Here is a 21,110-nt window from a genome sequence, read left to right on the forward strand (position 1 = left end):
TATAAACAACATAGTCCACATTATATGAGCATGTAGAGAAGTGCCGTGGAAGTTCAGAGGACACATAAAAACTAATGGCTCTTTAAAGCAAAAGGCAAATGATTAAAATCTGAGTTAAGAAATAAACAAAGGCTATGAACAACAAGTTTCGAAAGAAAGAAAAATGGAAAGTAGATATATGTAATAATGTTAGAGCCCACCTGTTAAAAACAATTCACACTCAATGACATTTTTCAGCTCTCAAATTACTAGGCTCTAAAGCATGCTAAGACTGAGACTGATAAGTACATAGAGAAATCAGCATTCATAACCTGCTTAGAGTGCAAATTGCAATAATGTGAGAGGTGTTGGGGACAACTTGTCCTTTGTTATATCTAGCAATACTATTCAAAATGCTTATAATCTTTTTCCAACTAATTTCATTTCTATTTACTTACGTAAAAAATTGCACAAATATAGAATTTTGGCTATCAGGATATCTACCAAAGAATTTTTTAAAAGGAAAAAATTGAAAACAACCTAAATGTCCTTCACAAAATTAAAAATGTTAATTAAATATATGCTTAAATATTATGAAATATTCTATAGACATTAAAGTGATGTACTTAAGAAATATTCAGGAAAATAAGGAGAAACACATTTTATTAAATAAAAAGTATTATATAAGATGGATGTGCCTTTTGAATCCAATTTACATTCATATATATTTGTATATTATTGTATATACCCGCATATATGTTTGTAGTATAAATTCATCAATATAAACATACTAAAATGTGAGGAATTTCAAAAATGTTAACAGTGTTTAGGAAATAAGATTCTATATAATTGTTTTGTTAGTATTGTGTACTTTTATTCATCTTTCAGCTCTCTTAAATACAAATTTATTAAATGATCAACACTTACTAAATTACTTTTATTTAATTAATCATTTAGTAAGTAGTAAGTAAGAAGAGAATCAAGGGTACTATAAAAGCTAAAGCACCCCAAGTAAGACTTCATGGAGAAGCAAATTTCATTTGGAGCACCATGAATGCTGACTAAGATACTTAAAAGACTGTGTAGAGAAAGGTGACATTCTAAGAGAACAGCAACCACAAAGACAGAATATTATAATAAGTGTTTATGAAACTGAGGACAGATCAGCTCAGGAAGAAGACAGAAAGAGAGTACTGAATTTGAATAGTACTGGGATTATAATCAAGCAAGCTCTCTAAATAACTACATCAGTGGACAAAGGACCTTAGGAAAGAAGAGTTCAAGAGTCATCACCAAGGTAACCTGTGCCCTTCTTTACATATTCACTCATTGATTCATTCATTTATAAAATACGTCAAGTGCTACTATGCTCCAAGCTAGAACAAATGAACAAATCAAACTCAGGACCTTACCTTTATGGAGCTTGCTATCTAGAACAGAAATAATCTCACAAATTTTCTTCTACCTTTTATTTCCTGAGTTCCACTCAAAACCCTAAAGATACTCCGGAATCCTGTTCAAGTTGTGATAAAATAGTCAATTTCTTTGAAAAATGGTCCACTAATTCAATGGAAAAGAGCCTCAAGTTTCATCACATAAAATAAGTGACTAGGATCTGATTGTTGCTGTCTGGTGTATTTTAATCTCATCTAACTAGTCCCACTATATCTTCCTGTATGCCTCTTAGATACAGTTTACTTCTCACTTAACTCCCAAGCAGACCACACCTTTCCAGTGTGAACTGCTCTTTTCTGAACTCTGTCAAACGCCACTCATCTTTCAAAGCCATATTAAATGTGCTTTCCTAGACCACTCACTCAAACAGTTCTTCACCCATCTTTACTCTTCAGGCATTTTACTTACAGAGATTATACTTTACTTCCACCCCAGAGCTCTGCAAACCCCTGTATTCACAAGTATTACTGTATTATATAATTTTTCCCATAAAGTGCACTGGAGAATAAATGAAAAATTTAAGTTACCCTATAAGACCTTTAATGATTCTATAAACACAGGATTAAAATAATTTACAGTACTATTAAAATAAATTCCAGCTGGACCACCAGCTGAAGCAGCTTCATCTCTGTCTTATTCACTCATTTATTCATTCTTCTTATTAATATAGAGCAGTGCTTTTCATGCTAGAAGTTAAAAGCCATTAGTGAATCATAAAGTCAGTTTAGCAGGTCACAATCAGCATTTAAAAATGAAATAGAGGCCGCCTCCTCCTCCCAGCCTCCCTCACCCAGCCAAACTGAAAGCCGGACCCCAGGCCGCGGCGCTGCCGCCCGGCCTCCCCGCCAGGGCGCCACCATGGGCAGTCCCGATTGTCCCTTGTGAAGATGGCGGTGAGGGATCGCTGCAACCTTTAGACTAATGACTGTCCGAAACATCGCCTCCATCTGTAATATGGGCACCAACGCCTCTGCTCTGGAAAAAGACATTGGTTCAGAGCAGTTTCCAATCAGTGAACACTATTTCGGATTGGTCAATTTTGGAAACACATGCTACTGTAACTCTGTGCTTCAGGTGTTGTACTTCTGCCCGCCCGTTCCAGGAGAATGTGTTGGCATACAAGGCCCAGCAAAAGAAGAAGGAAAACTTGCTGACGTGCCTGGCGGACCTTTTCCACAGCCCTGCCACGCAACCTTCAAGAAGAAGGTTGGCGTCATCCCACCAAAGAAGTTCATTTCAAGGCCGAGAAAAGAGAACGATCTCTTTGATAACTATATGCAGAAGGATGCTCATGAATTTTTAAATTATTTGCTAAACACTATTGCGGATATCCTGCAGGAGGAGAAGAAACAGGAAAAACAAAACGGAAAATTTAAAAATGGCAACATGAACGAACCTGCGGAAAATAATAAACCAGAACTCACCTGGATCCATGAGATTTTTCAGGGAACGCTCACCAATGAAACTCGATGCTTGAACTGTGAAACTGTTAGTAGCAAAGATGAAGATTTTCTTGACCTTTCTGTTGATGTGGAGCAGAATACATCCATTATCCACTGTCTAAGAGACTTCAGCAACACAGAAACACTGTGTAGTGAAAAAAAACATTATTGTGAAACATGCTGCAGCAAACAGGAAGCCCAGAAAAGGATGAGAGTAAAAAAGCTGCCCGTGATCTTGGCCCTGCATCTAAAGCGGTTCAAGTACATGGAGCAGCTGCACAGATACACCAAGCTGTCTTACCGCGTGGTATTCCCTCTGGAGCTCTGGCTCTTCGACACCTCCAGTGATGCAGTGAACCTGGACCGCATGTATGACCTGGTTGCTGTGGTTGTTCACGGTGGCAGTAGTCCTAGTCGCGGGCATTATATCACTACTGTGAAAAGTCACGGCTCCTGGCTTTTGTTTGATGATGACATTGTAGAGAAAATAGATGCCCAAGCTGTTGAAGAATTCTATGGCCTGACATCAGATATATCAAAAAATTCAGAATCTGGATATATTTTATTCTATCTGTCAAGAGAGTAACTTACAAGAACTGTGGGACTAATTCAAGTGGGGGGAAATGTTCAAAGCACTGTTATCTGTTTTCTCTGCAGTCTTTCTTCTTCCCTAGTGGCCCACTAATAGTATCACTCCAAGTCTCAATGGTCTGGCTGTGTTAGACTCTCTCCTTTTCTGTTTTTACATGCAACACTACTCTTGGTTTTATTTCGGTCTGAGGTAGAGTTAACTGCAATCAGATTGTAGTCAGATTTATATGAATAACAGTTGCTAATTTTAGGATTGGGTGAAAGCTATGCCATTCGTTATGTCTGGCTGTATTAGAATGACATTTCCTATGAGTGTCTACAGTCTATTTTAAGCGTTTGCTAAACTCCTAGGGCTTCCAGGGTCTTCTTACAATGCAATCCTTTAACTTGTCCCTGGAAGCATTGCTACCCATTTTCAACTTCTCTGCCTCTTTTCTGATACAAGGACAGAAGAATTGGGTAGATAATGACCTTGTAGGGTTGCAACTATAGCTTTAATATTGTGCAAATGGAAATGTTGAAAAGTGAGTAACCTCGATACTAAAATCATCCTCAACACGGAACAGGGTGAAGAGAAGCTGTCCGTGGTGGCTGGTGCTGGTTGGCATTGGCACTGGGCTGTGCTGACCTTGCTGTTAGAATTCCAGGGGTTAAGAAGGCTCAGGGCAGGCAAAGCCAAAAGGCAGAAATTTTTGTGGACAATGAAAAGTTACTTTTTGTAACTTTCTACCAAAACCAAGTTTCAGGAAAATAACTCTATGCTGTTTATTTTCAGGCACACTTCTTCTGTAAGGCCCTGTGAGTTGTGTTTATTCTGTATCCGGCACTGTAAGCTTTTCAAGGTATCTTTCCACTCCTGCTGATGTGTGCAGTCAGTGGCTGCCGGGCTGGCAAACCTCCCCTTAGCCAGTCAGCACTGACATTGTTCCTTATCAGGAATAGCAAAGGCACTGCATCTTGCCAGCCATCAGCACATTGTACAACTTAACTTTTTAACATAGCCCATCTGTTTACTGAGGCACTGGCGAGTCCCAGGGCTGAGACAGAACCTTCCCTAGAGGGAATACCAGAGTTAGCTGGGTAGGAAGGTGGCTCAAAGGAAGTGTCTGTGGGCAGGGGGAGGAATGAACAAAATGGCGCTGTTGCTTTGGCTCAGACTCCTAAAATGCTTGAGAAGACAAAATTTTGGGGGGAAGAACCTCATCTCACTGTAGTTACTTTTTTCACTTTTATTGTATATGTATTTATTAGAGCATTTGAGTACTGGTACCTTTAATTAAAAGGGTCGTTTGGTGTTTTGCTGTTGAGCTGGTTTTTGAGTCATAGATCATGGCTTCCTTTGGAAGTCACTTAACTTCCGTACACTATAATAAACTGTGAACATATTTTTCTTACCTAATGCATCCGCTAATGAACATGCAAACTTTGGGCATAATGTGAACTAAAATTGAAATGGAAAATGTTAGTGGCCATTTTGCAACAATGAAGAGGATAGCATTTTATCTAGATGAAAACTGGATTTCTTGTCTTTGAACTATCTTGAACTGTTTATTGCTCAGAACTTAAGTAAGCATGCCAGCATTTCATCTGTTTATGCTTGAAATTAAATGTTTTACTTTTCACTGGAGAAGACAAAACAGATTGATCTTCATGTTATTGTTTCATACAAGTGATGGAGATGTACCTTGCGTTGTTTAGAGGCAATTTCATATTTATAAATATTTTCTATATCCCCCATGAAACTTATGCAGTGATCACTACCTGGAAGGTGAGCCTTTATTCTCTTTTTAAGGAGAGGCGCTTTCCAACTGACGCTGATTGATGTAGGGAAATGTTTGTACTATACAGAATCCATATATTTGACTGCAAGTTACAAAGTTTTAAGAAAATGACGGTTGGTCTCTAATATATTTGGAACTGATTCATAAGAAAAACTATTAAAATTATCTTTGAAACAAAAAAATGAAATAGAAAAAGAAAAAAAATTAGTGAAATATCAAAGTATATGACATAAAGTAAAGGCAAGTATTGCATTATGGAAGTTTTGTTTCACTGGCGGGATGTGCGTGTGTATGTGTGTGTGTGTGTGTGTGTGTGTGTGTGTGTGTGTTGATTACATTGTAAAGTGGAACAATTTTTTTAGATGGGTCATGGATTTTTAAAAACATTGAAGGCCACTTATATAAAGCTTGTGGCACAATCCTGTCATATATCTAAACTCATAAAGGGATTTGACATGCTACTTCTTAAATTATCCAACATTTCTATATTCTATAAAGAACAAGCATTTTTTTTAGACTGCTTCACTTGCTCCTCACACTCATTATAAGCACTACAGTTGGATTTTTTTTTTCAAATACAAAGTTTTTATCACTTCATGTGGCATTAGGGCAACAGTAAGATATAGATACTAAAATATCAGCTTTGCTGATTAAATGATCTGTTTCTTTTCTTACATCAACCCCAAAGCCTGAGCGATTCGATCTATGCTTATGCAAAATAATAAATTACCCTTGTCTGTGAACCTTCAGTAATTCAGAATGATTGTAACCAAAAATGTTAAATTTGTCAAGATGTCTTGCAGATCTTGTCAAATTATTATCATAATGTGGCCACATGGGCTGCAAATGAACCCATTTGGGGCAAAAGAACATGCATGTTTTATATTTACATACCTAGCCATGATCATTACTGGCTCATAGTGAGTGCTTAGTGATTATTGAACAAATTCAACTTGGGAGAGATCCAAATTCAAAAAAAGAAGAAGAAATTAGAAATATACTTTTCGTGCTTTTCAGCTAAAGAATGTAGTCACCATGGTTGTTTAAATTTTTTTAAATTACCATTACTAATCTCTTGATTGGCAATACCTAAAAATTTATGAAACTATTTGAAAAAGTGAAAGTCAGAATACATCTTTCTATCCTCCATTCTCTGTATAATTCCTTTGCCATCAATCAAATCCTTCTTTTTCCCAAATCCTTTAATCTTGGCAAAATAAGGAGAAATAGCCTCTGAAACATGTCCTTCAGTAAATTGGTGTCCTAGTACTACCCATCAGAAACTTCAGAGAATAAACTACACTTAGAGTGAGAAGGAAAGGCAGTCTTGTTACAAGTTAGCTGCCTCATTTTAAAGCATTGCTACGCCTTTGACTTACAGGCACAGTGCAGTCATTGAGAACAAAAACTGGGTGCTCAGACAAACCTGGGTTTAGTTCCTGCCGAATTCTGCGCTTCCAATTGTGTGACCTCTGTAGTTGAAATAATTACTGTAACTACATCAAGGGGTACTTGCAAGGATAAAATCACACATTATGTAAATGACTGTATTAATTTACATTCCCACCAACAGTGTGCAAGAGTTCTATTCTCTCCACATACTACCCAATACTTGTTAACTTTTTTTTTTTTTTTGATAATAGACATTCTAACTGGAGTAAGATGTCTCATTGTGGTTTTGATTTGCGTTTCCCTTATGAAAAGTGATGTTGATAATTTTTTCATACACCTGTTGGCCATTTGTTTATCTTACTTAGAGAAATGTCCACTTAGTTTCTTTGCACATTTTGTAATTGGATTATTTGGTTTTCTTTTCTTTTTTTTTTCTTTTTTGGCTATTGGATTGTTTGAGTTTCTTATATGTTCTAGTTTTAACCCCTTTTCAGATGTATCACTTGCAGATATTTTCTTCTATTCGCTAGGTTGTCTCTCCACTTTATTGATTGTTTCTTTTGCTGTGCAAAAGCTTTCTAATTTAATGTAATCCCACTTGTCTATATTTAATTTTGTTGTCTGCATTTTCAGAGTGTTAATTTAAAAATCATTGCTCAGCCCAATGTCATGAATTCTTTCCCCAATGTTTTCTTCTAGTAGTTTTATAGTTTGTGGTCTTACATTTAAGTCTCACATTCATTCCAAGTTGATTTTTGTATATGGAGAAAGATAGGAGTCCAGCTCTATTCTTCTGCATGTGAATATTCAATTTTTCCAGTACCATTTATTGACGATACTGTTATTTTCCCAATGCATGTTCTTGTCACCTTTGTAGAAAATCAGTTGGCTTTAAATGTATAGACTTATTTCTGGGACATCTATTCTGTTCCATTCATCTATGAGACTGCTTTTATGCCAATACCATGTTATTTTGGTTATTCTAGTTTTGTTGTATATTTTGAGGTATTATGATGCCTCTAGCTTTGGCTTTTGTTTATTTTTTTTGATCAAGATTACTTTGGCTATTCTGGATCTTTTATGGTTCCTCACAAATTTCAAGATTTTTTTCTTTATGTGAATAATATCATTAATATTCTGGTGGACATTGTATAGAATCTCTAGAATGCTTTGGATATTAATAACATTTTAACAATATCAATTTTTCCAATTCGTGAACACAGAAATCTTTCCATTTGTTTGTGTTCTCTTCAACTTTTTTCTTCAGTATTTTACGGGTTTTAATGTAGAGATCTCTCACCTCCTAGGTTAAATTTCTCTTTAGATGTCTGATTATTTCCTAGCAATTATAGATGGAATTGTTTTCTCAATTACTTTTTCAGATAGTTCACTATTTGCATATAAAAATGCAATGGATTTTTGTGCATTGATTTTATACTAAAAACTTTAGTTTATTAGTTCTAAAAGGTTTTTTTTTTTTTTTTGAGTCTTTAGGGTTTTCTATAAACATGATCATGCCATCTGCAATAAAGGACAGTTGAACTTTCTCCTTTTCCAATTTGGATGCCTTTGATTTCTTTCTCTTAATTAGCCTGATTGCTCAGACTAGGAGTTCCAGGAGTATGTTCAATAGAAGTGGTGAAAGGAGCCTTCTTTGTCTTATTCCAGACCTCAGAAAAAAAATTTCGATTTTTTTTCTGTTCCGTATGCTGTTAGCTGCAGGTTTGTCACATAGGGCCTTTACTGTGTTGAACTATAGTTTCTATACTTAATTTGTTGAAAATATTTATCATGAAGAGAGTTTGCATTTTATCAGATGTTTTTCCTGCCTTTTCTGAAACATTCATATGATTTTTTTCATTCTGTTAATGAGATGTGTCATGTTTACTGATTTGCATATGTTTAACCATCTTGCATTTCTGAGATGAATCTTACTTGATCACAGTGGATGATCTTTTCAGTTTGCAGTTCAATTTAGTTTACTATTATTTTTTTAAGTATTTTTGCATCTATGTGCATCAGGAATATTGGATGACTGGGTGCTGTGGCCCACAAATGTAATACCAGCACTCTGGGAGGCTGAGACAGGAGGATTGCTTGAGTGCAGAACCTCAAGACCAGTATGATTGTATAGGGAGACCACTACTTCTACAAATGATAATAATAATAATAAAGAAAGTAAAATAATAAAGTAAATAAAGAAACGGATTCACACCCTAAGTCCCCTTTAGAGTTGGCTTCTCTCACTTGCATAATGCCTTTTTGATTTATCCATATTGTTGAGGGCAGCTGGGTGATCTTGGCTCACGAAAGCCTCACCCTGCCAGGCTCAAGGAATCCTCCCACCTCGGCCTCCCATTAGCTGGGACCGTAAGCTGGGAGCCGGGGCGCGGGGAGTGGGTGGGGGGCTCGCGGCGCCGCAGCCGACGCAGCCAGCTCCAGGCAGCGCCACCGCTGCTGCCGCGGCCGAGAGACCCCCGCCCCGGCCGCCACCACTGCCATGGGCAACTCCCCCGCCAAGAAGGACACCGAGTAGGAGGACATGAAAGAGTTCCCTGCCAGAGCGAAAGAAGATTTCCTCTACAGGTGGGAACACCCCGTTCAGAACACCGCCAGCTCGCCTCAGTTTGAGCTGCTCAAGACTCTGGCACCGGCTCCTTCGGGCAGGTGGTGCTGGTGAGGCACCGGGACAGTGGCGGCCACAACACCATGAAGACACCCAACAAGCAGAAGGTGGTGAAGCTGAAGCAGGTCGAGCACGTCCTGAACGAGAAGCGCATCCTGTAGGCGATCCACTTTCCGTTCCTCGTCAAGCTCCAGTTCCCCTTCAGGGACAACTCCAACCTGTGCCTAGTGATGGAGCACGTGCCGGGTGGGCAGATGTTCTCCCACCTACGGCGCGTCGGAGGTCCAGAGAGCCCCATGCCTGTTTCTATGCCGCCCAGGTCGTCCTGGCCTTCCAGTACCTGTGCTCGCTCAACCTCATCTACGCGACCTGAAGCCCGAGAACCTCCACATCGACCAGCAGGGCTACCTGCAGGTGACGGACTTCAGTTTCGCCAAGCACATGAGGGGCCGCACTTGGACCCTGTGCGGGACCCCCGAGTACCTGGTCCCCGAGATCATCCTGAGCAAAGGCTACAAGGCCGTGGACTGGTGGGCCCTGGGGGTGCTCACCTACGAGATGGCCGTGGGTTTCCCTCACTTCTACGCCGACCAGCCGATCCAGATCTACCAGAAGATCCTCTCTGGGAAGGTGCGGTTCCCCTCCCACGTCAGCTCTGACCTCAAGGACCTGCTGCGGAGCCTGCTGCAGGTGGACCTCACCAAGCTCTTCGGGAACCTCCCGAACGGGGTCGGCGACATCAAGAACCACAAGTGGTTCGCCACAACCAACTGGATCGCCATCTATGAAAAGAAGGTGGAAGCTCCCTTCATCCCGAAGTTCGCAGGCCCTGGGGATGCCAGTAACTTTGACAACTACGAGGAGGAAGAGATCCAGATCTCCATCAACAAGAAGTGTGCCAACGAGTTTTCTGAGTTTTAGGGGTGTGCTTGTGCCCCTGTGAGTTTTCTTTTCATTCTTTCTTTCTTTTTTCTCTTTGGTGGGTGGGTGAGGGGTGGGTGGGTGTCAGGGTTGGACTGAACAGCCAGAGGGCCCCAGAGTTCCTTGCATCTAGTTTCACCCCCCCACCCCACCCTCCAGGGTTGGGGTAGCAGGAAGCCCAGATATTTAGAGGGACAGAAACACCAGCTGCTCCCTCACCCCCTATGCCTTCCTGGGCCCTCTGTGCTTCTCCCTTCCTCATCTCGCAGAGTGCCCCTTGTCCCAGCTCACTTCTACCTGTTTTAAACGAGTTTCTCAGCTCTATTCAGGCCAGGTCTTGTTGGTGTATCCAGGAACAGGGTGTGGAAAGAGGGGCTCAAACTTAACTCCAGCACGGAACAGGCACCACTTGCTAAGAGAGGATGAATGAAAAGCACACCTGCCTTTCAGAGTAATCCTGCCTGGAAGGAGAGAGATTTAGTGTCATGTTAGTGGGCTGCTTGCTAAAATTGAAAATTAAAAAAATAAAAACAATTAAAAATAATAAAGTAAAACAAACAAAAAAATAATATTGGTTAAAAGTCAATAATTTTGACTTTTAACCTTCAACCTGAAAATAAAACAAACAAGAAAATAATAATAATTTTCTTACCTTTTATTGGTTGTTCTGTCCTTTTCTGGTTTGTGTATCAGGATAATGAGGGCCTCTTAGAATGAGTCTAGAAATATTCCTTTCTCACTAATTTTCTTAAGTAGTTAGAGGAGAATTGGCATGGGTCCTTTCTTAAATGTACAGTAGAATTCAGTACTAAAGCCATCAGGCACTAAACTTTCCACCAGCAGAAGACATTTTATTACTGATTCGATGTCCTTACTTGCTATTGGTCTATTCAGGTTTTCTATTTCTTCATTATCCAATTTAGAAGACTTATACAACTTCAGGAATGTTTCCATTTCTTCTAGGTCACCCGTTTTCTTGGCATATAATGATTCAAATTGGTCTCAGACTCTTTTATGTTTCTGTGATTTCATTGGTGATGTCTCTTTTTTCATCTCTGAGTGTTTGAAGAGTCTTTCTCTTTTCTTCTTAGTTGGCATAGCTGAAAGTTGTCAATTTTGTTTATTTTTCACTTCGTTGTTTCATTGATTTTTTTTTTGCACTTTCTGTCTCTATTTTATTTATTTTTGCTCATATCCTTAGTATGTTCTTCCATTCTTAATCCTGTGGTTAGTTTGTTCTTATTTTTCTAGTTCCTTGAGGTGCATAATTCGGTTTTTATTTGTGATCTTTATTATTTTATGATGCAGGTGTTTATTGCTATAAACATTTTTTAAAATTGCTTTCCATGTATCCCAAAAGTTTTGGTACATTGTGTTTCTATTTTCATGTTTCTCGAGAAATTTTTTAATTCTCCTTTAAATTTCTTCATTGACCAATCAGTTATTCAGAAGCATATTATTTAATTTCCTTGTATTTGTAACTTTCCAAATTTCCTTCTTTTTTTGATTTTTAGTTTTATATTATTGTAGTCAAAAACAGACTTAAAAATATTTTTATTTTCTTAAATTTGTTAAGGCTTGTTTTGTGGCCTTACTTATGATCGCTCCTGGATAATGTTTCTTGTGGTGATGAGAAGAAGGTGTATTCTGCAGCTGTTGGGTTAAATGTTCTGTAAAAGTCTATTATGTTTATTTGGTTTACTATGTGGTTATTAGCTGATGTTTATTTCATTATTGTCTAAATGATCCATCCACTGCTGAGAGGGGAGTATTGAAGTCACCAACCACCCATCCCTCCAATATTCTTGTTGAACATAAATGCAAAATACTCAACGAAATAATAGCAAACTAAATTCAACAACACATTGAAGAGATCATCATACGCTATGATCAAGTGAGATCCATCCAAGGAATGAAGGATGGTTAAACACATGCAAATCACGAAATAGAATAGAATGTATTGTATTGTATATTTCTCTTTTATATCTAATAATAATTGCTTATATATTTGGGTGCTTCAGTGTTAAGTGCATATGTGTTTAAAATTATGACAACTTCTTGTTGAGTTGACCCCTTTATAATTTTTCCTTTTATAGTTTCTAACTTAAAACTCATTTTAGCTGGTGTAAGTGTAGCTACTCCTGCTGTCTTTTGGTTTCCAATTGCATAGAATGCTTTTCATTACTTCACTTTAAGTCTATGTGTGTTCTTGTCGGTGATGGGAGCTATTTGTTCATTTGGCCACTCTCTCTGTATCTTTTAATTGAAGAATTTAATTCATTAACATTCAAGGTTATTATTAATAGTTAACAACTTATTCCTACCATTTGGTTGTTTCCTGGTTGTTTTATAAATAATTTGTTTTATTCTTCCTCTTTTATTATTTCTCTTTTTGAAATAACCAAAGTTTGGTGGTTTCCTATAATAATAATATTTCATTTTTATTTTTGTTTGTGTATGTGTTGTGATTTTTTTTCTTTGTGTAGATACAGTGGGGCTTACATAAAAATCTTAAAGTTACAATGAGTATCCTAAACTAATAACTTTTTAGTTGCATACAGTTACTTTAGATTTTTCCCTTTCCCTAAATGTATAATTTTGTTGCCTTAATTTAGATCTTTTAATATTCTGTGTGCCCCTTAACAACTTATTGTAGATATCTTTGTTGATCATTTTGACTTTTAAACTTCAACCTGAAGATTAGAAAGATTATTTGCCACAATTACATTAATTTGTATGAAATTTATTATGAGTTTATCTCTAATAATGAGGTTTAAACATTCAAATGTTTTCATATTAGTAATTATTCTTTTGCTTCAAATACTCTCTTAGACATTTCTTGTAAGATCAATTTTGTGGTGATAAACTTCCTCAGCTTATGTTTGGAAAAACTTAATTTCTCCTTGGTTTCTGAAGGATGGCTTTCCTTGGCATAGTATTCTTGGCTGAAAGTTTTTTCTCTTCTTCTTTCAGTTCTTTGAATACATTATACCATTCTCTCGTAGCCTACAAGGTTTCTGCTGAGAGATCTGCTGAGTGTCTGCTGGTAATTTCCTTACCTGAGACTTAATGCTTTTCTCTTGCTGCTTTTAGAATGATCTCTTTGTCTTTTATTTTTGACAGCTTTATTATAATATCCCTAAAGAGAACCTCTTTGAGTTGACTCTATAATGCATCCTTGAGACTCATGGATCCAGATGTCTCTATCTCTCCCAGTAGTTGGAGAGCTTTTAGCTTATTTTGTTAAATAAGCTTTCTGTGGCTTCTCCTTTCTCTGTCTCCTCCCTCTGAAACTCCTATACTGCCAACATTTGTTTGCTTAAGCTTTACTTACTCTTTCATTCTTTTTTCTTCTCTTTTCCTTTGAGTGAGGTGTTTTAAAAGAGCTGTCTTCAGGTTCAGAAATCACTTCTTCTGGTTGATCTAGTCTGCTGTTGAAGCTATTATATTTTTTATTTCATTTGTTGATTTCTTCCAAGTTTTTTAATCTATTTCATTTCTGAATTTATTTTAGGTCATTAATTCTTTTTCTGGTATTTTTGGATTGTCTGTCTGTATTCTCTGGCATCTTTCTGAGTTTTCTTAAGATAATTATAGTTATAATATTTATTTTTTATTATACTTTAAGTTCTGGGGTACATGTCCTTTTCAGTAAATTCATAACCTTCATTTCTTTGAGATCAGTTATTCATCTCAAATATTGAAGAATTATTTTGCTTGTTAGGTAGTGTCATATTTCTTTGCCTTTTCATGTTTCTTGTGTCTCTGTGATGACACTTTGCATCTGGTTAACTGGTCACCTTTGTGTTATATACAGTGGCTTTCAAAGAAAAAGACTTTCACCTACAGATGTGTCTTAGGGTATCAATTTGGTAGGATATGCTGGCTTTGGGTCCAGCTGGATGTAATATTGTAATTTCCATGTAGTTTTTTTTCAGCTGTAGTCAACTCAAGGAGGCCTTTGAGTGCCTTAGTGGTCTAGACTACAAGAGTTAGTGTGGCTGGTCACATGGCTTTGGGCAGGGACCACCTGGAAGCAGCATGTCTGGCTGGTGAGTGCACTGGTAGCACATGGAAGCCAATCCACAGGCTCAGGGTGGGGCACCCCTGGAATTGGCATACCTGGCTGGTGAGCACGTGGAAGTACTTTAGGTCTGGTCTGCAAAGAGTTTGAGGTTCCTTAGAAGTGGTTCACCCAGCAGGTGAATCTGCTGTGGTGACAGGAGTTAAATTACTGGCTCAGGTTGGGGCTCCCTTGGGAGCAGTGTGCTTCACTGATGAACCTACCAACTATGTCTGCAGCTAGTCCAAATTTGGCTTCTCTGTGGAGCAGGATCACCTGTTCCTTTGGGGACAGGGTGCTGTATGGGCTCCAGTGCTTGGGCACCAAACTCAGGCTCTGAGAGGCGAGGATCAGGGTGATGCATTCACTAGGATATGTAAGGCAGAGGAGCTTGTAGGCAGCTTGTTCTGAGGGTGTAGGTAGCTGTAGTAGTACAGCAGGAGAATGGTGCATTATCATGTGTAAATGTAAAATGTTTTAATGGTAGCATAGCATCTATAATGAGATGCAGTAGCTACTAGCTTCCAGAGCAGGATGCATTCTAGCTGTGGCTGTAGTTTCAAGATGGTACTATACAGCTACAACTTGTGTCATGGGGCAAAGGGAGGACAATGTATGTTCCTTCACTGGGGTGGTGCAATTGCATGGGCATAGGGAAGTTTTTTAAACTGGGTTCAGGGATTCTGGGGACTGCAGGATTCCCAGTAGCAAAGACTACAAATGTCTACAACATTAATGAGAACTGCTGGAGACTTCAGCTTACTCTTTCCCCACTGAATGAAGTGCCTTCTTGTTCTGAGCTAATCTCATCTGAGAAGACATTGTGGTAGAGCAGAACCTTTTGTTTGATTCCATATGTCACCCTTTTTCAAGGTATCTTAGTTGCACAGGTTTTTCTTCTTTCCCTGCTGTACCCCAGTGCTCTCCTTCAAACACTCCAGCTTAAATATAGTTGTTTGTTCATTGTTTTCATCATTTTTTGTGGAAGATACAGGCCTTAGCTTCCTCTAGTCAGCCATCCTACTCTACCTCCTTCTATGCTATGAATTTAACTGTGATCCTAGCCAACTTATTCTTCAAGCCAGTCTTAGATGTATATATGCAATTATATATATGTGTATATATATACTTGTACATATAATTATATATACAAGTTGATAAAATATATATAATATATTAGTATATATTATATACTTATATATTATATGCAAATATATACGCAATTATAAGTATTAGCATTTCTAAAACCTCCTTTTGCTGTTGATACTATTTTTTGTTTGGAGAGTATGTCTACCAGAGTACACAAAATATATTCAGAAGTAAGATTCCACTGAATCAATAATTTCTTTGAAAACAAGAGAGAAAAAAGAAAAAAGTACAGAAAAATTAGCAAAGGTAGCAATAATCATCCTCAAGGAATTGATGTAGTTTACAAGTATTTAATTTACTGCAAGCAAGCATCTTTATTGAGAAAAAAATGTGTTACAGCAGAATTGGAAAATGGAAAACCAAATCTGGTTAGCTTCATTTCACCTAAAACAAAGTAAAATATAAAAACAGAAAATTGGGTCAGTTTTCCAAGAGCTCATTACAGTTTAAGGTCTTTCTTTGCCTTTTTTAATGGTTTGAAGTTCTGGCCTTAATACTTGGGGACAGAAAAAAGTATATGTTAATGTATAGATTTAGCCCTTAAACAGTAAGTGAGTTTTAGAAGCAATCTCTATGGTAGTCTAATTGTCTAGGCCTTAGAATGACTTTCTGGGAAGAGAGACAGGGAGAAGTAATTTGCATCATGCCTGCCAGGCACCAAAGGGAAGATTCTTTGAATACTAGCTCACCTGCAGCAAAGACTTCCTAAAGGAATAAGAAATTCATTTCAAGCATTTTATTAACTGTTTCACCTGTATCTTTTCTGGGAAATTTTAAAGCCAGGGATGCAACACATCAGGTTACAAACTCAAATACTTAACGTGGCCTGGGAGATAAGGAGTTTGGTATAAATAAATTTCATTTATGATTATTCAATTTGTACCTATTATTAATATATATTTACTTTTATTTACTGAAAACATACTTAAGTTACCATTAAGTATAAACATTTGTAGCTCGCTAAATAATCACAAAAACCAATTTGTTAAAAAGGAAAAAATTTCTAATAAGAAAACTTCATCAGGTCAAACTATTTCAGGAAACAAATGCAAAGAAAAAAGAGTTTAATTTAAAATAACTTTATGGATGGACTCTTCTATGTGAGTATAGTCTGGGTTGAGAAAAACAGAGATGTAAGTCATTCTGAAAGTGGCAATAATGTGCCCACCCTTAAGCTAGAAAGGGAAGGAAGTAGAAAAAGTGTTACCAGACCCAGAAGAGCTGAGGCCATGGATGGGTGACTGAATGTGGAGGCAGAGGCTGCAACATGCATAGTTCCTGCCAGCAGCACAGCAGAGCAGAAATGCTAGTAAGAGAAGAAAAAATACCCCACCCTCTCTCTTCTCCCATCTCCAATCCCCTACCAGAATCTCCCACAATCCGTAGAGGTCAGCCTTCCTGGGGCAAAGCGCAGAGGAGGGAAGGGCAAGATATATTTATTTGGTAGAGACGAATCAAGAATAACCAGCAAAGCCATCGACCATTCTATTTGTCTGTAAGCTCTGCAAAAATTAGACGACCAAAAGAGCTTGTTCCCCCAATAAATCAACAAAATATTCTGTCAAAGACAGACTAAGTTGTTCACACTGGGTTACGTCTATCATTTTAGTGGAATTGAGCATTTGGCTTATTCAAAAAGGTAATTGGCTACTTGATTTCAAGGGATTTACTGCTGGTTTACTGGTTACCTTTTTGATGTTCCTTTAGATACTGTCACTCCCTCACATTTTCAATGATATAAGGATTGCAATTCAGTCTTCCAAAGATCCATCTGGTTCCCAGACATTTCTCCTGAAAATGCATTTCGCTTTGGAAATAGAACTGAAGAGTTAAAGGCTCCTAGACCACTGTAGCACATTTCATCAGCTTGGTAAGTGACTCTCTTGTTTCATATTGCTTGAATGGGCAGGCGGATTCCTGTAAACACATTATGGCCTTCCCTGTGGCAGAAGTATGCTACTAAAGAGAGAGGAGAGAGAGAGAGAGGCATAAAAAATGAAAGGTACTTAAGCAAGCAGGACTACAATTGCACTACCTAAAATAAAGATGGTTTCCGTGAACACGATGTCTGGAACTTTAGTTTGCTCAAATTAAAGTGGAACATAAGAAGGAAAGAAATCTAATTTCCATTTAAAGTTGATATCAGTGGTAGTTGTACAATATTCCTTTGTCATACCTTCAGGTGATGGACCTGCAATGCTGCAGAGCTGTGGTAATGCAAAGGTAGCCAGGGGCAAGAGAAATATAAAACTCACATCTGCCAAAATAGATCTGAGCAGTGAGTTGGCCAGAGAAATGTGGCAGGAGAAATTACAGGATGCACTCTGAAGAAGTAATCAATTGCAATTAATGGTGCCTGCCTGCATAATAGGAAATGGAGAGGAAAAGAAGGTTTTGTATTTTTTATTCTCTGAGAAGAGTTGTGAGAGGATGAAACTTACCAGTGACTATTCAATCCTTTTTTATTCTTGTGGAGTCCAAGAAACTATTTTGCCATTTATATTTCAAAAGAAAAATTGTGTCCTATTTGTATTTTATCTAAGAAGAAAATATAGACTTGTCCCTCTATCCTACTACTTAAGCTAATTATAGTTTTGTTTTGTTTTTTTTAATTTGAAACCATATGAATTATGCCTTTTTTTTTCCCCTGTGACAAGGATTTTGCCTCAGAGGGGTAGATAGAGCACTGGACTCAAAATAAATAGTCCTGATTTTATCTTGGTTTTTCTGATTATTAACTGGGCATCAGGCACCAGACATAGAACACTGATTCCTTCAGCTTGGAAAAGTTTTACCCAAGAAGAGATGCTGAATGAATCTTAATATCAAAACTCCTTTTAGAAAATGAATCATCACCTCTGTGACAGAATCCAAAATATTGTCCTAGTTTCTGTCTTTTGCATTTGCCCACACAAAACTTTAAGGAACCTAAAATCCGGTCAACCGCCCCAAACCCCGAACGCAATCCCCCAGGAAGAAAAAGGCCAAATCCCAATCCCAAGCCCCGAAAAAAAAGCCCCGGGAAAATTAAAACCAAATCCTTGAAAAAAAAAAAAAAATAAGAGTCCAAAAAAAACCAAGAAAAAAGTAAAAAATACGAAAACAAAAAAAAAAAGATAAAAAACAAAAAAAAAAAAAAATAAATAAAATTTAACAAAAATTGAACTTTTTTCCTTCAAAAAAAATAATAAGGAAAAGAAAAAAAACAAAAAGGGAAAAAAAAAAAAAAAAAAATAACCGAAAAAAAAAGTTTAATCAAAAAAAAAAAAAGGCCCCTAAAAAACAAAGAAAAAAAAAAAAATAAACCAAAAAAAAATGGCCAAAAAAGTTAAGAAAACTCAAAAAAAAAAAAAAAAGCAATGCAAAAAAACAACCAAAAAAGGGCCCAACAACAATTACTCATCAAGGAATTGCATGTGAACATGATGTCTGGAGCTTTAGTTTGCACTAGTCATCTAGTTAACACCACAGTGAGATATCAGTTTACACCCACTAGAATGTCTGTAATAAAGACAGGGAAGAAAAGCATTGATGAAGATGTGGAGCCACTGAAACTCTTATACACTGCTTATGGGAATATAAAATATAACAGCTCTGAAAAAAAAGTTATCAGTTTACTAAGAAGTTAAATATAAACCTATGATAAGTCTCAGCCATTCCACTTCTAGGTCTCTACCCCAAGAAAAATAAAAGCACACAAAGGCATGTACGTGAAGGTTCACTGAAGCTTTATTTAGAATAGCCAAATACTGCAAATAACTCAAATGTTCATCAGTAGGTGAAAAGTGGATAGACAAAATATGGCATACCCACAAAATGAAATACTGCTCACCTATAAAAAAAAGAAAAATCTACCGATACACATAATAAAGTGGGTGAACTCAAAATCATTATTCTGAGTGAAAAAAAATCACATACAAAAGAGCACAGAGTGTATTGTTCTATTTACATAAAATTATTAAATATGCAAACTAATTACAGTGAGAAAAAGCAGACTGATCGTTAAGAAGAATGCAGGACGGAGTGGACTGCGAAGGTGTGTGAAGATCATTTGGGGATGATGTAAATACTGTGTTTTGATCCAGGTAGTGGTTTCACAGGTGTATCTACCTGTCACAACTCACTGAACGGTACACTATAAATGTATGCAACTCATTTGAAGTGAATTATACTTCATCCAAGTCTACTTAAAATAATAAAATAAGTAAAATACTGAGCTCCCAGCTTGGCTCAAAGTGAAATAGCAGAGGAATATTATCGTTCTTATTGTTTCTACTATAGATATGATTATTATCACCACACCAATAACATCTGAGATTTGTAGCTTGTTTCCATTCTGCTTTGTGCTCCGTGGATAAGACAGTATTAGGCCAAAGGTAACCCTTCTGAATTACTTAATAAAACTCTTCTTTCCTAAAAGGGTAAGTGGGAGGACCAAATGATGACATCTTATATGTAGAGGTAAACTATCAATACTATGTTTGGTAGCTTTATCATTATTAGTTTACTCAGCTGATAGCCCCTGAGGAAGCCAGCACTGTTTCTGATGAAAAATAATAATAAAGTGAACTAAAACCCTGCGAATTTCAAGCCTTTTCTTTGCCCTTCTCATGGTTCCATCCACCAGTTGCAACTTGGAATTAGCAGATCTAATGGACATTGAATGGGCTTGGATTCAAAGTTTGGGTCTACCTCTTATCAGTTGTGTAAGTTCAAGGTACTTAACATCTTTCAGACTCAGTTTATCATCTATACAATGGGCAGAATAGTATTGCCTGATACAGTGGTCGTGAGACTTAAAATATACATTTATACCGCATAACACCTTTGATGGAGTGAACTCACAGCAGATGGTACTTGTTCCTATACTTTGCCCCATGGTCAGATATCACATGTATTTGTTTAGCCACAGTGAGAAGCCAACCCTGGAGCTTTGGATCCATCTGCAGTGTGTGACACATCGTTGAGGTCTTCATTTTGCATCTGTACTTTCTCACTTTGGGCTTGAGTTATTGCATGCTAAAGGTCAGAGTGGAACAGGGTCATACTCTACATTCATCATTCACTCCTCTCATTGCAGGTCATTTCCTCTATTCATGTGCTGTTAATGATGTGATTATCAGTTCTGGTGGCCAATCATATGACCTAATCATAGCACTGAATCACACTCAATTCATCTCTCTCAACAGCTTCAGATGGCATTTCAACACTCATTGGTAATAAACAGGGAGAGATTTTTTTTTTAATAAAAAAGAAGACTTCTCTAATCAACTTGAATAATTACCTCAATAATAATAATAATTCTGAATCCTCTCCATAACCCATATGGAAAACTCTAAGATCATGAAGAAAAGAGATGCTAATTAGCTGTTTTCACTTTACCTAAAAAGAAGAGGACCAAAGGCAATCAGTCAGGAAACTAAAATCACATCTTCAAAAGCAAGTTTGATTAAGGAAAAAGTAAGACATGCATTCAGGGGCTTGCTGCAAGGAAGCAAGAACTGAAGCAAATGTTAATGCCCATAAAATGGGTCAAGGCAAATGATTTAAAATCATCCTAAATTTAGAAAAATATAGCGAGAAGTTCTTTGCTTCTTGTAAGTGAAGACCTCAAAGCATCATTGTATGCCATACGATACACATAAGGATTTTTTTTTAATCAAAGACTATAATGAAGGTGTTATGTTGTTTTTAATAAGAATCCAACTTGC

General features: G+C 37.3%; 2 pseudogenes across 1 annotated transcript; both read left to right on the forward strand.

The window, feature by feature from the left end:
* The first annotated feature begins 2,307 nt into the window (after positions 1-2,307).
* LOC108307103 lies at positions 2,308-4,766 on the forward strand (annotated as a pseudogene). The gene has a single exon (XR_001826406.2). The product of XR_001826406.2 is annotated as a ubiquitin carboxyl-terminal hydrolase 46-like (transcript).
* Positions 4,767-9,125: 4,359 nt separating this feature from the next.
* LOC108307013 lies at positions 9,126-10,384 on the forward strand (annotated as a pseudogene).
* Positions 10,385-21,110: the final 10,726 nt, after the last annotated feature.

This window comes from Cebus imitator, unplaced genomic scaffold, assembly GCF_001604975.1.
Source record: "Cebus imitator isolate Cc_AM_T3 unplaced genomic scaffold, Cebus_imitator-1.0 Scaffold76, whole genome shotgun sequence".
In the NCBI taxonomy this organism is placed as follows: domain Eukaryota; kingdom Metazoa; phylum Chordata; class Mammalia; order Primates; family Cebidae; genus Cebus; species Cebus imitator.